This window comes from Schistocerca cancellata, chromosome 5 (genome assembly GCF_023864275.1).
Source record: "Schistocerca cancellata isolate TAMUIC-IGC-003103 chromosome 5, iqSchCanc2.1, whole genome shotgun sequence".
In the NCBI taxonomy this organism is placed as follows: Eukaryota; Metazoa; Arthropoda; class Insecta; order Orthoptera; family Acrididae; genus Schistocerca; species Schistocerca cancellata.
In genome coordinates, this window is record NC_064630.1 from 326,876,892 (window position 1) to 326,892,670 (window position 15,779).

At 42.9% G+C, this 15,779-nt stretch overlaps 1 pseudogene; it reads left to right on the plus strand.

Annotated features, from left to right (window-relative positions):
* Nucleotides 1-2,354: 2,354 nt before the first annotated feature.
* LOC126189853 (5S ribosomal RNA) lies at nucleotides 2,355-2,472 on the plus strand (annotated as a pseudogene).
* Nucleotides 2,473-15,779: the final 13,307 nt, after the last annotated feature.

The following is a 15,779-nucleotide window of genomic DNA, read 5'->3' on the forward strand; positions in this document are numbered from 1 at the left end:
TGTTGTCATGGAAACGGAGCTCCTCAGAGTAGTCAGCGATCCGCGGTATCTCGCTATTAAATGCAGTGTTGTGTTCTACGCCGAACTATTGCGTTCCACCAAAATTGTCACTGCGATTGAAGAGACGAGCCTTCATTACGTTTGGGGGAAAATGACGTGATAATATAGAGCACATCAATCGCCGAGTGGTTTTGCGAATACACCTCGAGTGCTATACTGGCCCTGTTTTCTGAGATGGAAGTGAGACAGTCAATCAAATACTACACCTGGACATCCATACATATGTCAGTGATCCGCTAATTTGAGGATCTAGCTGTATCGAGTTCCCTAAGAATATAGCTAATACGTATGCATGCATTAATGTGAAAAATAGAAAGGATCAGGCTCGTTTTGCATGGTCACTCCTGGCTTGTGACAGAAATTACAATTGCAGAGATCATCCTGACCATCCCGGTACGTACCACGTAGGTGATAATACTCGTGTGTGTATCGAGTTCCCCGCCAAGATTCAGGACATACCTGAATTTGAGGCACAGAATACCGGAATAATGGTTCATGTTTATGACCTGGAGAAGGAAAGCAAGTCAGGTGAGCAGCACGAGCATATTATCATCAGCCCCCTTCATTTTTCAAAAGTTTCCCGGAAGCGTGAGATGCATGTAAACATGCTGCTCTTATCTGAAGGCGATGATTATCATTATCTTTGGATCACAGACATATCCCGATGCCTTTCCGCCCAACTGAGTAAACATCTTGGTAAACGGCATATTTGCTTAAGATGCCTCAGTGACTTTTTCTCTCACAAGTTATTAGCAGAGCATCTAGTAGATTGCACTTTCAAGAACACGGTAAGTGTTATGACGCCTCCTGGGGAAAACAAAATTCATAAAGTTTTAAAATGCTCACTACTAGGAATGATGTGCGTTTGTAGTGTACACTGAGTTTGAGTGCCTCTTTGCTACTGTGACCCACTGTGAAGGCGACCTCACGACCTCACATATCACCTTTACAGTAAGTCACCTACCATGTGTGTCAGCAAACCAAATTGTATCGTCCTATAATTCAAGTCTTAACCGCTACAAATCTTATGTCGGGGATAATCCTGAGGTTTGAGTGCTCACTGAGCCCGAAAAACTTTCACTGGAGGTTGTAAAGCTTTACAAGACAACGTTCCCGTAATCAAATCGAAGGAGAATGAAGATCTGTACAATAACGTGGTTGACTGTCATAGTTGTGGTCTGCCGTCAGAAAGAAAAGCAGAAACTTCTCGTAGGGACTGCTGTCATCTTACGGGGAAATTCCACGGTGTAGCTCAGAATACGTGCAATCTGAAGTATCGGCTATCAAGGCACTTATCCGTTCGCTTCCATAATTTAAGTGGGTATGACACTCACTTCCTAGCTGAGCACTTGGCTGATTTCAGCATGGGGAAAGATCAGGTCTGTGTCCTGCCTGAGAGCATCGAAAAACACATTTTATTCACCAAACGAATGACGCCATGAATTACGCACTGCGTCCTTGATACGCTACGTTTTATGCAGGCATCATTCCAGAAACTCGTTGAATCTCTACCTCAAGGGGATATGCACATCACTCGAGCTGTATTTCCCGATGAGGAATAGTTTCTTTTTGTGACTAGGAAGGAGGTTTTCCCATACGAGTATGTGGATAGTATGACAAAACTCAAAGAAACCAGGCTAACTGACATATCTGCATTCCCCAGCAACCTCACAGGTGATGCCATAATGGATGCAGAATAGGAGGATACTGTGAATCTCTGGCAGGAATTCAGCATCTCCTCTTTAGGAGAGTACACATGGCTTTACACGGACACAGACGTGCGCTTGCTTGCGAACGTTTTCGAGAAATTCCAGAGTATGTGCACGACCACATATTCTCTGGATCCCGCCTTTTATTACGCGGTAACTGGTTTGTCTTAGGACGCAATGCTCAAGAAAACGAAGTGCAGCATAGAATTATTGACCGATGCTGACCTGCTTCTTTCCTTTGAATGAGGGGTCCATGGACAACTTTGCCAATGTGTCCATAGGCACACGAAGGCAAATAACCCACGAATAGGTGATTCGAGTTACATATTGTGCTTGGATGGAAACAACTTATATGGACATGTCATGAAGCAGTTACAGCCGATTGGTGAGTTTCGATGGGTGCCCAAAGATGAACGCAAGGGATTAGGTGGAAAAATCATGGGGAGTATAGCAGCCGATTCTGATATAGGGTATGTGGCGGAAGCAGTCCCCCTAGTTGAAGAAGTATATTGATTTCAATACGAGATAGAGAGCTTCCTCGACATGTGACTTCGAGAAAATTTTTATAAATTAATGAATAATTTGGGCAACGGCCTTGCCGCAGTGGATACACCGGTTCCCGTCAGATAACCGAAGTTAAGCGCTGTCGGGCGTGGCCGGCACTTGGATGGGTGACCATCCGGGCCGCCATGCGCTGTTGCCATTTTTCGGGGTGCACTTAGCCTCGTGATGCCAATTGAGGAGCTACTCGACTGAATAGTAGCGGCTCCGGTCAAAGAAAACCATCATAACAACCGGGAGAGCGGTGTGCTGACCACACGCCCCTCCTATCCGCATCCTCAGTGAGGATGACACGGCGGTCGGATGGTCCCAGTGGGCCACTTGTGGCCTGAAGACGGAGTTTTTTTAATGAATAATTCAATTTTCGGCCAATCAATGGAGAATTTGAGGGAACGACGTGAAATTTTGATTAGAACCGAATGAGACGGGCATTATGGCGTAAAAAAATGCACTGCCAGACCAAATTTTAAGCAGGTCACCATAGTCAATAACAACTTTGTTGCTGTGGAGATGGCGAAGACTGCAGTAGAGCTTACGAAACCTATTTATGTGCGGATGTGCATACTAGTCTTATCCTACTCCATACGTATTGCTTTCATTATGTGTTTGCGGAAACTCGTTTCGCAGTTCGTAAATTACTTTATATGGATATAGATAGCTTTATCTATTGGGTGAAGAACTGCAATCCATATGAAGTAATAAGGTACCATGCTAATGAGTTCGATACATCCTCATACACAGCTGATAATCCTTATGGTATTGTTCCAAAGAACAAGAAGGTTATCGGCCTAATTAAAGACGCAGCGAATGGATTGCTGATTGTGAAGTTTGTAGCTCTGTGATCAAAAATGTATGCATATCACACATTGGAAGGTGCCATCCAGAGGTGGGCTAAGGGTGTGTTTTGTAAGGCATCGAGAGCCATCTCTATCGAAGACTACTTGTGGTGCCTGTACAGTGGTGTTCATGGTACTGCACTGCAGCCACTGCATGTGGTATGGAAAACTAGTATTCGATCGAGAGGACACAAGGTTACACTGTGTTACAGTCAAAAATCGGCCTGTCGCCTCATGACAATAAGAGGGTCATTTGTGATGACAGGATTGGAATCCTTCCATACTCACTCTAACTACTTGTAGTGAGAGAAGGGTGGGGACTCTGAGTGAAAGTGGGAGAATGAGTGAGAGAGGAAGAGAGAGTGTCTGTAGAGTAGTAGCTGACCCTTTAACCATAGTGAAGTAATTTTTGTGTATGTGTGTTTGTTCTGTATGTGTGTGTGCGTGTGTGTGTGTGTGTGTGTGTGTGTGTGTGTGTGTGTGTGTGTGTGTGTGGACTATATGTGTGACAGAACAAGTAAAAAAATTTAAAAAGCATAAACAAAAAATATTTATATTTATTAAAAAAGCATAAACAGAAAAAAATTATTTTTATATTTATTCATATTCGATATATAAGTTTTCGCCTGCAGCTAGCCAACCAAGACAGATTAGCTTTTAAGTGTATATATCCATATAGCTCACAGTCCAGCAGAATTATTGTAAAAATCTTTCATACTGGGACTGTGAAAATTAGTTTCTAACTGTACGCAGTCCATCAGAATTATTGTAAAAGCTATGCTGCTTGGACTGTCGAATTTAGTAGTAGTAGTAGTAGTAGTAGTAAAAAAAGTGTCTCCACATTAGTTTATAGGGTAGATTTATATAACTGGAAATATTCTAAACATTCTCATCCACTGCTAGTGGGAAAAAAATTGTGAAAAAAAAGATTCTTGACCAGTGTTACTGTTGTAATATGTAAGTTAAAAGTATCTCTGCATTGGAATAGCAGCATCAAACTGTACCTCAAGAACTATATTGTACCTCATGAACTGAACTGTACCTCAAGAACTGAATTGTAATCTCAAGAAATCTGTTTTAATTGTGTAAAATCGTTACCATACGTCTTTGTTGTTGTTGTTTTTGTTTACCAAAAACCTATCCTCCTATCGCATTATGTATGTATATGCAAAGGCTGTGCATGATACAAATGACATTAATTTTTCTGAAGATAAGTGCTATTCAGGAGGTGAAGTTTAAGACAGAGAATGACAAAATATATAGAATGGTTGCATGGAATTATGACTATTGTGCAACACGAATTGGGTTATGGGAGCAGAAGGCACGTTACCGCGTCCACTTCCAAAGACATATAGCAAACATATCTAAAACTGTATCTCCTATGTTTGAAGAAAACCACAGACACAGCATCTGGACGAGACTGTATACTATCAAAGCGGGAACAGGGTGAAGAGAAATCATACTCATATTATGAAGTAAAAATTCATTTATTTCTCATCCAGCCTAAAAGAAATTTTATATTTTCATAAGCAGCCACAGCAAAACTATTTCCACGCATCTTCTTCTTGAGTCGATGGAGAGCAGGATACCCGAAGAGTTCCAGCTCTCGAATAGCAGCAAACTTGAAGAGTCTGCGCATACATGAAATATTCTTCTTCCCCTTCAAGAATGGTATTCATGTAGTCGAATAATCGAAGCCACTTCACCATATCTTTCCCGTGTGGGATTGCTAGTCCCCCATCGGGCGCCTCCCCAGGAGGCAGATAGGGGAACACTCACCAGATATGATGGGTACCAGGGAAATAAAATACTTGGGGTGGACCAAAACTAACGTGGCTTGGACAAGTCATTGTGCCATAGAGAAGGCAATATTCCTAGGGCTAGACCCCCAAATACAAGGTCTCTGATCTTCCACGTTGGGGGTTGTGCAGAGGGCTACCTCCCCTCTCAAGGAAAACCAATATCTGGCCAGGATACTCTACACGTGCCTCGGAAACAGGACTGTCTTAATTGGAACAGAACTCGGAAACGAAAACCGGACTTAAGATTTGGAACATGGAATGCAAGAAGTTTGTTCAGGCCGGGAAGCATGCAAACTCTAGTCAGCCAACCAGAAAAATACACACTACAAATAGTACCACTGCAGGAAATCAGATGGCCAGGAACAGGGTCTGTAAGAACAAGTATAGGAAGTATTCTACATGGACATTGTGATGACCACCGAGAATTTGGAACAGGCTTTTATGTTAGTAGCACAGTGCTAAACTTGATAATTTCATCGTTCTTGTTAAATGTGCTTCAATCATCACATTTATGCGAGAAGTATTCCTGACGTATAATCCGCTCATAGTACTCTATTGAACCGGTTATATTGAGTGAGGACGTCATTGCGAGGTTTCCAACCAACAGATTTAAGAAACTCGTAGTTCGCACGTGTTATCGCTTTGCGGTTCTGCAGGGAAGTGACGTGCTCTGGATTGCGTGTACTGATTTTGTATTGTACGCCCATCTTGCCTTAGATGTCATCATACAATGATTTCCTCACCACGATTATCTTGGTCCACAATGCGCAACTCCAAATAGTCCAGTGTCTGAACTGTAACTGGAAGATACATTGCAATGGTGGGAGTCTCGACAGTCATATACCCTGTTCCAACTGACGAGAAGCACCCATAAACAGTATGAATCACACTGATGTTGAGATAGGAGTTCGTTGCAATGTTACACTCGGCCGGCCGGTGTGGCCGTGCGGTTCTAGGAGCTTCAGTCTGGAACCGCGTGACCGCTACGGTCGCAGGTTCGAATCCTGCCTCGGTCATGGATGTGTGAAATGTCCTTAGGTTAGTTAGGTTTAAGTAGTTCTAAGTTCTAGGGGACTGATGACCATAGATGTTAAGTCCCATAGTGCTCAGAGCCATTTTGAAATGTTACACTCGTCTCGGACTGTGCTAACGGGCAGTATGTCCACAGTCTGATCTGACTTGTAAAATTTACTAGGATCCCTCTTCAAAACCTGTCCTTTTGAGAAACCTAGTAGGCACCTTATTGAATGTTTCTAGTTAAAGAGTGTTTCAAGACTTCATTTAAATCATAGATACCATATGCACCACGTTCTATTTCGACAATGCCTTTTCCACCGTTAATATCCAAATGTAGTTTAGTGCTAGCCTTGGTGATATTTGGGATGCTGTAGTACGTCTCCATTCCAATCAATGCAATGATGCACTCACCAATGCTCAAATCAACTGGCGGGTGGGAAGTAATTTGCACTTAATACAGATGTTCATTCTTTTAAACTCAAAATGTACGACATAGCATCGGAACTTCAACTGATGAAATAATGTTTGAAGCTCTTCCTGATATATTTTGTTTCTTCTTTGTAAACGTCAAGAAAAACATGACGCATAGATGTCCTCCTCTGCGAGAGAAGTATCGTTGAAATTCTTCTGGCGGCTGCAGGTCACCAAATGAGTCGAAATAGCAGAAGGTATTTGCATTTGTCATAACATACGACACCCAGTGGGTGCCGGGACCTCCAGCAACATCTAAATTCACAGTACCACATTCACCACTTTTCCATACAGTCTTCAGTGATGTATCTCGCACGAACACACACGGGACCTTGGAGTGTTGATTTTTTTTTTTTTTTTTTTTTTGACAAACTTAAGAAGATCAGTATTTGCGAGTGGCCGATCTGGTAAGACTGGTTATTGACTTATTTTTATTTGTGAATAGACCAAGCCTTTCCTGTACAGTTTCAAATTTACTCCTTTTCCGATGGCTGTGGCTTCCATCATGCGGTTATGCCTTCTTGCTTCTTCTAACTACGCTTCGGAGTGTGGCGCATTCGTGACTGTAGTTGCAGCAACACCAGCGAGGGACATAACCGCCGAGAGAGCGGAGAGGGCTGGGATGAGGAAAGGAAGAAAACCACCAGACGTCTTGGCTATTGGTAGAAATCGAGGTGCTTTAGCCGACCCTCTTTTTCTTCCCGCATATTTCTGCTTCAGAGTTTTTAACTGCATACATCGCTGTCAGGATACAGGTGTTCAAACACCTTCGCTTCTCACCCATCTTCTTCTTCTTCTTCTTTAGTGCACATTCATAACTGACTTGAAATTCATCACTCCCAAACCCAAATAATGTTTCCACGTATGGTTTTATCAACTGCAAATGCTGCAATGCGGTGACGTATACCGATATCCTTTCTTCTGCTTATCGCTTTAGCCTTATCAGCTGAAATCCTGTCCGAAATGTGACGACTTGCGAGACTTTTATTTGCAGAATATGCAATGTCGTGTTCCATACACGCTTCGTCGAGCGCATAAATCCCCTTATCTCCTCGTGCGAAGCGTTTTTGAAGCTTTGTTCCAGGCCCATAGTAGTTATAGCCTGGAACGTGTAATTCCAATAGCAGTTTGTCTAGAATACCACCACCTAATCTAATACGTCTTTTAGCATTCATATTATGCTACTGTGGTGGTTGAGAATTGCGCACCCTATTATATAGCACATCTTAAGCATCAGTCCAACTGCTTTGTGTGGCAGAGATACAAGCTATTTGACTAGCGCTCTATTTCCCCGACGTCTTATGACTATCTCCACGAGATACATGGTTTTGAGCTTTTCTGCAACTACACGGTGTAGAAGCAACCTGCAATTTCTTCACCTTTACTATCCTTCAAGATATAAGTTCTAGGATTCGTTCTTTGTACCTTTGAAACTGTAAGTGTCTGTGTTGACAAGATTGGTAGTTATGATTTGTCGAACGCTGTCGTGTTTTGAGATACATGCCAGGTCACCTACATAAAATTTCTGTTTGCGTGTATCCAGAACTTAAATGCTATAGTACACCGTGTCCATGAGTCTATTATCATGAACCTGGTCTCGTTTTTACTGTGCTATGTTCGATTCGATTATACTGAGCAATTGTTTCTGGGAAGATATCTAAAGTTGAGTAGTGATGTATTCCATAACGCTGCACCACTGTCTTGAAATACCTATTGCAAAACTATCCACCGTGATCGGTTTGGAGGTTGTCCAGGCATCGAATTGTCCCTGTCTGCAGTAAACACTCAAGGACATCCGCAACATTTCACTCCGTTTTTGTTTTAACAGGTAATGCCCAAGCAAATTCGGAGTATGTATTAATAACTATTAAAATATATTTGAATCCATTATTCTTATGTGAATAATCCATCATATCTACAAGACCAGCCTGCCATAACTCATCCAAACCTTTAATCATAACATGCCTATGAGGGTATGGTTTTCGTTTTGGTTTGTGTAGTTCTCGAACTATTGTCTCTGTATTTATTAGATGATAACTCTCTCTCTAAGCTCAGAGATTATTGAAACAGCCTCACTCGAATGAGCTGTGTTACCTGCAGCAGCTGATGCCATGAGCAGACGTTGTCAATCTATTAGCTCGATGGGGTCGTCATAATATATTTACTGCGAGATTCGATTGTTCACTGCTTTATGCTCAGTGTCATTACCATAAGCGCTGGTGCTGCTGTTTTTGTTGTTGTTTCACCGTCAAGTATTTGTTTTATGATGGTTTCATATTTCCAGTCACTATCAGTGGACCACCCTATATATATATATATATATATATATATATATATATATATACTATGACTGGTGAGGAGGTGTTCGAGGCAATTCTCTTCTTCTGCATGATTGTAGGTGCAGCATCGAAAATAATTATATTAATAACTGTAATACTTTGACTATAATGACTATAAGGAGTGAGGTATGAAATGAAATGCAAACACAGTTTGAGATTGTATATATACATACTTCTATTTAAATATCGTACATTGGATTCAGTATTGCAGAAAAATCATCAGACGCTTTCTTTATCTTATTTGCACCTGTACAATATTTCCCAAATAATGCTTTTTGATATGCAATAAATTCCACACATATCTCCTTCAAACTGGTGGGTACCTCACAATACTCTGGTATTTCGCAACCACATTTAACCTATTTCTCTTTTGACTCTGGATTCATGTACAAACAAAGGTAATGCTCCAAATCATCAACATGTACACTATGCACATTCAGAAAGTTTACAACATCATTGTATATGGAGTGTATGCTCGGTAACCAACAGTTCAGTCTCTCCAATGCAAGGTGTAGCACAGTATCCACATTGTAAAAGTTCACAATTTAGGCATGCCATAGATAAACGCACTTGTAATCCGATTTCACTCGTTGTGCAGAGTCACCATACACTGTTGTAATAAGTGTTACAACAGTAAGGTGAATGTCCAGGGGGTACGAGTTCGATAACACTCTGTGGTCATCTGCTGATTGATGTAGCGCTCTGCATGACGTATTTCGTCCCAGTCAAGCTCAAAAATATGCACTTTAACTCCCTTCGATGCATTTTCAATTTCTATCCTCACATGCAAACCCCAGTCATGATGTGCTTCTATACCAACATTTACACATTTCGTTCCACTAGGAGTTAAATTGTATGTAGAACTGAAAAGCATCTGTACTCTGTCACTGAGCTAGCACAGGGATGTTCAGATGGGATGGGCTGTATGTTGGTGACCTGCACTGTCGTCCATCTTGTTGTTGTTCAGGACCACCAGCAGCATTCGAGGCACTGGGAGCAGATCGCGCATCCTCATCACACAAATCGATGACTGGGACAGACAATAACAGCTCTGTGACCTGCTCCAGCAAATGGGCTATGTGTGGAACCTTCCTATCCGCAGGCTTTCCACTCTTTCCCTGGACTACCACAGGGATGTTCTGATGGGATGGGTCATATGTCAGTGACCAGTACTGACCTCCATCTTGCTGTTTTTTAGGACCACCAGCAGCTTTTGAAACGACAGACTGGGTGTTCTCATAACCCAGATCAATGGGTAGGACAGCCAATAACTGCTTCTTGTCTTTGTCTAGCAAGTGGGCTGTGTATGCTACAGGATCCCATGTGGTTGCTATAAGTTTGGACACGCTGAAGTTTGTTGTTGCCACAGGCTCAGAGGTCAATGCAGGTCTTGACAAGATGGCAGCTACGGTATCTGCAAGTCCAGATGTGGCAGAGGTCGACATGCTGGTGCTCACCCGAGCAGGCGGGAGGCGGAAGCGTTATGTACAGACCAAGACAGAAAAACAACCAATAATAATAATAATAATAATAATAATAACAATAATAATGCTAACTACAGACAAAGATGTGATATGGGATACTTACTTTATCGTTCTGTTCTGTTTTGTGGGGCCTATGAGATGCTGACTGCTGCTGCTGACACTTCACGGTTCTTCTTCTTCTTCTTCTTCTTCTTCTGCTGACTGAGTGAGATTGATGTTATGGAGCTGCTGAGCCTACCCTATATCTCCTCCAATGATGTCAGCAGATACGGCCCTCTTATTGGCTGAAACCTATCGCATGAGCTGATTCATGGTTCCTATTGGTTCCCACACTCTTTTTTGTTTACCGCGATCTTGGATTACGTCATAGGAGTGGAGTGAGGGAGGGCTGACAGTGAACTCTGGTGGTGGTGTTTCGAACTAGGCCAGTTGATGTCCAAATCTCAAGGTGAACACCTATGGTTCATTGTTGAATAGAGCAAAGTTGATGTGGGGGTTATGCAATTTCAAAAAAAGTAGGCAGTTCCAGCTTGTATCTATCTGCATGAGTACTGAAACACATCTCACGTCATACTGCTGCATTGTCACCCATTATCTTTTCTTTTCATTCATTGTGTAGGAGGCTATGGATATAGTCCTCAGCTGTGTGCTTGCATGTAGTACACTTATTAAATTCATCCCTGTTCATCACCAGCATTTCCTAAATTTTACACTTAGATGCTTCCACCTGAGTCAGTGAACGTGTTGTGTCTTGCACTTCACTTGCCTGACTGAACTTTTATCGAATGATCTACAGTCACATCACATGTGTTTATAGCATGAGTTGTGAAGTGTAACGTAGCTCCATTATTTGATGAAGCATATTCGTCTTCTCCATAAATTAACATATCATTGCTTTTCAAACATCATGCAGTTGGCTCTAGACAAGTCCGCAGTTGTGTGGTTACAGGTAATATACCCATTAAACTCCTCCTTCTCCAGCATAGACATCTCATCCATTGAACAAATAGTACACGCAGTAAACAAATACATCCATCCTTCCAGTCCAGCAGCTACACACATAATTAGTGAATTTCCCACCATTTCTCCCCAGGATTACATCACAGGAGGGTAGAGTGGGAGAGCTGACAGTGGCCTCTGGTGGCGGTGTTGTGAACTAGGGCAGGTGGACTCCAGACATCAGGATGAACATACTGGATGGAGCCATTGCCTATGACAACTCAAATTGTTTAAATAGACAATGCAAACAAAATAAAAACATATGTCCATCCTATCAAGCAACCCAGCACAGAGTTGGTCCTTTTCTCACTAATTTACAGATGTAGGGGGAAGGGAAGGGGAGGGGGTGGTTTAGGTTAGTGGAGGTAACTTAGCTGACTTACTTTCCCATCAAAATTTGAACTTCCCACCATGATGTCAGTGTGACATTGCCACGTCTATGGTCACTATTTTGGATCCGCCATCTTCAATAAATATGGCAACAATCAAGAATGAGGTAGCACTATCTTTGTCGCACTACTTGTACATATTTCAGAAACAATAAAATGAACAGTGTGGATGTCACATCTGCAGTGAAACATGATTGGTATTTAAACAAAATTAAAATTGTGTTCTTGCAAGAAGGCAGGCCCTCTTTAATTCATTATTATTTTCTGCAAGTATTGGAACAGAGCTTAAAATTCCACTTTGATAACACGGTTGAAGAACTTGCTTAGTTTTTAAATCTCAACGAAGGACAAAGGAAGGTTCAAATGATTCAAATGGCTCTGAGCACTATGGGACTTAACATCTGAGGTCATCAGTCCCCTAGAACTTAGAACTACTTAAACCTAACTAACCTAAGGACATCACACACATCCATGCCCAGGGCAGGATTCGAACCTGCGACCGTAGTGGTCGTACAGTTCCAGACTGAAGCGCCTAGAACCGCTCGGCCACACCGGCCGGTGACAAAGGAAGGGAAGATGTTCATAGCAACCATTCTAGCGCTCACTTACATTGATTTGGCAAAACTGTAGAAATTCCATGTCATGCTACTTGAATCTGGTAAATAAGTTTATATTCCCTTTACATAAAGAATTTGTGTACTTTCCAATGCACTGTAGGATTTTCATTCAGAATAACATAATCACATTTGGCTGCAATACTCCTGTATTAACAGCACTGCCTACTGTTCTACATATTTCAGTGAATTAATTTCCCATGATAAAACTAAATAGACTTAAACTATTTATAAAGGAAGCAGACCATGCTTTCCTGGAGAAAAGTCTCTAATTTGGATTTAAAAACCCTGTGCATGACATTAACCGCTTTTAAGTCTCGTGAAATCCTGACGTAAATATATGTAGCAGTGTGCTGGGCACAGTGCGCTCACAACATAAACAACGGTTTCCCTTTTTTATATTAAAGAATGGACGCAAGCGTTTCCTATGAACCAGTTCATGCTGTCAGTCACAATACTTATAAACAGATGGGTACTCTGTGTTGCTAGTTTAGGAACCACAACCTCGTTAGAAACTTACATGAATTTGTCACTTAGCACTACGTGTAGTCTCACCTTTAGGCCAAAAATATTTCTCCTGTATGAACTAACAGTAAACTGTCCCAAAATATTTATATACATATCATCACAGATCGATGTCAACACATTCCAATGCTCCATTGTTGCTCACTGGAGGTAATAGTCAAATCGTACCACCGTTGACAGAAAGTTGTATGTCAACACAAACAGAATAATATGTAAGAAATTGGATCCGTATTTTATTGCACCTGAGAGATATCCTATTTGTAGTGAACCATGAACGTCTATACTGCAAAACATGGTTGCAGTGTTATTCACGTCTGACCTAAATCTACACTCCTGGAAATGGAAAAAAGAACACATTGACACCGGTGTGTCAGACCCACCATACTTGCTCCGGATACTGCGAGAGGGCTGTACAAGCAATGATCACACGCACGGCACAGCGGACACACCAGGAACCGCGGTGTTGGCCGTCGAATGGCGCTAGCTGCGCAGCATTTGTGCGCCGCCGCCGTCAGTGTCAGCCAGTTTGCCGTGGCATACGGAGCTCCATCGTAGTCTTTAACACTGGTAGCATGCCGCGACAGCGTGGACGTGAACCGTATGTGCAGTTGACGGACTTTGAGCGAGGGCGTATAGTGGGCATGCGGGAGGCCGGGTGGACGTACCGCCGAATTGCTCAACACGTGGGGCGTGAGGTCTCCACAGTACATCGATGTTGTCGCCAGTGGTCGGCGGAAGGTGCACGTGCCCGTCGACCTGGGACCGGACCGCAGCGACGCACGGATGCACGCCAAGACCGTAGGATCCTACGCAGTGCCGTAGGGGACCGCACCGCCACTTCCCAGCAAATTAGGAACACTGTTGCTCCTGGGGTATCGGCGAGGACCATTCGCCACCGTCTCCATGAAGCTGGGCTACGGTCCCGCACACCGTTAGGCCGTCTTCCGCTCACGCCCCAACATCGTGCAGCCCGCCTCCAGTGGTGTCGCGACAGGCGTGAATGGAGGGACGGTTGGAGACGTGTCGTCTTCAGCGATGAGAGTCGCTTCTGCCTTGGTGCCAATGATGTTCGTATGCGTGTTTGGCGCCGTGCAGGTGAGCGCCACAATCAGGACTGCATACGACCGAGGCACACAGGGCCAACACCCGGCATCATGGTGTGGGGAGCGATCTCCTACACTGGCCGTACACCACTGGTGATCGTCGAGGGGACACTGAATAGTGCACGGTACATCCAAACCGTCATCGAACCCATCGTTCTACCATTCCTAGACCGGCAAGGGAACTTGCTGTTCCAACAGGACAATGCACGTCCGCATGTATCCCGTGCCACCCAACGTGCTCTAGAAGGTGTAAGTCAACTACCCTGGCCAGCAAGATCTCCGGATCTGTCCCCCACTGAGCATGTTTGGGACTGGATGAAGCGTCGTCTCACGCGGTCTGCACGTCCAGCACGAACGCTGGTCCAACTGAGGCGCCAGGTGGAAATGGCATGGCAAGCCGTTCCACAGGACTACATCCAGCATCTCTACGATCGTCTCCATGGGAGAATAGCAGCCTGCATTGCTGCGAAAGGTGGATATACACTGTACTAGTACCGACATTGTGCATGCTCTGTTGCCTGTGTCTATGTGCCTGTGGTTCTGTCAGTGTGATCATGTGATGTATCTGACCCCAGGAATGTGTCAATAAAGTTTCCCCTTCCTGGGACAATGAATTCACGGTGTTCTTATTTCAATTTCCAGGAGTGTATGTCAATTAATCTTCTGTCATCGCCAAAATAAGGAAACAAATTTATCGTCAGAAACAGTTACGTACAAGTCATTAATGTGTATTAACAAAAGAAACGGTACTAGTATGAAACCCTGAAGAAAATCCCACGTTACAACACCTCTAACGAATGCTACCACATTCACAGTTGAAAGAAATCGAAAACCAATTTTGTACTTTCTACTACTCAGACAAGACGGAAATCAACTGCAGTTCCACAATATCCGCTAACAATATATTGTAACAGAAAGTCAAAAAACTTTGTTACTTTGTTAAATCACAGGACGTATCTAACTGCGCAGTTTCTTATCGATACTTTTCATCTTTATTGCGTAGTCAACTGCAGATAGGTTCCTGAAACCGAAATGAAACCCGTTGTTCTTGAAGATATAATCAACTATTACACTGCACCACACCTAGTGAGCGACGTGAGATGTCATGCCTTCAATAACAAGTGCAAATATTCACACAGTTACCAGTTCGCTGAAACTCCATTTAAGCTAGCGCAGCATGCATATAGATTCAATGCCTCGTTGGGTAACTAGTTGAGGTTGAAGTTAATGAAGTGTAACAGGAGAATAATCCAGCCGACCCCGTAAATAGAGCCTACCCCGTCTAGACGGCGTCGGGAGAGTTGGCTGCTGTGCGCAGATCGATGGTTGTTGCCAAGGGACGCTGTCTGGTTGTTGACGTTTCTCGACACTCCGGCAGATCCAGAACACGCAGTAGCCACCGCTTCCCGTAGTTACACTGATGGTGAGTTTGTCCGACAAATCTAGCGGTTTCTTTGTGTATCCATATTTTTGTTTCTCTGGAGCGTTTAATCAGCTATATGTGGTCACCGACTGCGTTCAACTGCTACAATAAAACAGTTTGTAGATTTTAACATGGCACTACTGCATGAATGGACTTTACAATCTGTGCTAGGTTTACTACAGCCAAATGTTTAGAGCAACTTTGGTTTGAGTCGAATACAAGCAAGTTAATTTACATAAAAGAGAAAACTTTATCATGGGTTCTATGTTCGTTTAAAATATTACAGTGAAATGTTGTTGCTACAAATTGTTGCACCTTAGTTTTAATCTGAAATTTATGAATCTGTTTGCGAGGTTGGATTGTGTTTTCTCTTTGGTGTATACTGAGTGAGTGACATAAGTAGTTCCGAACAGGTTCCATTATTGAAAACACTACGTACGTCTATAA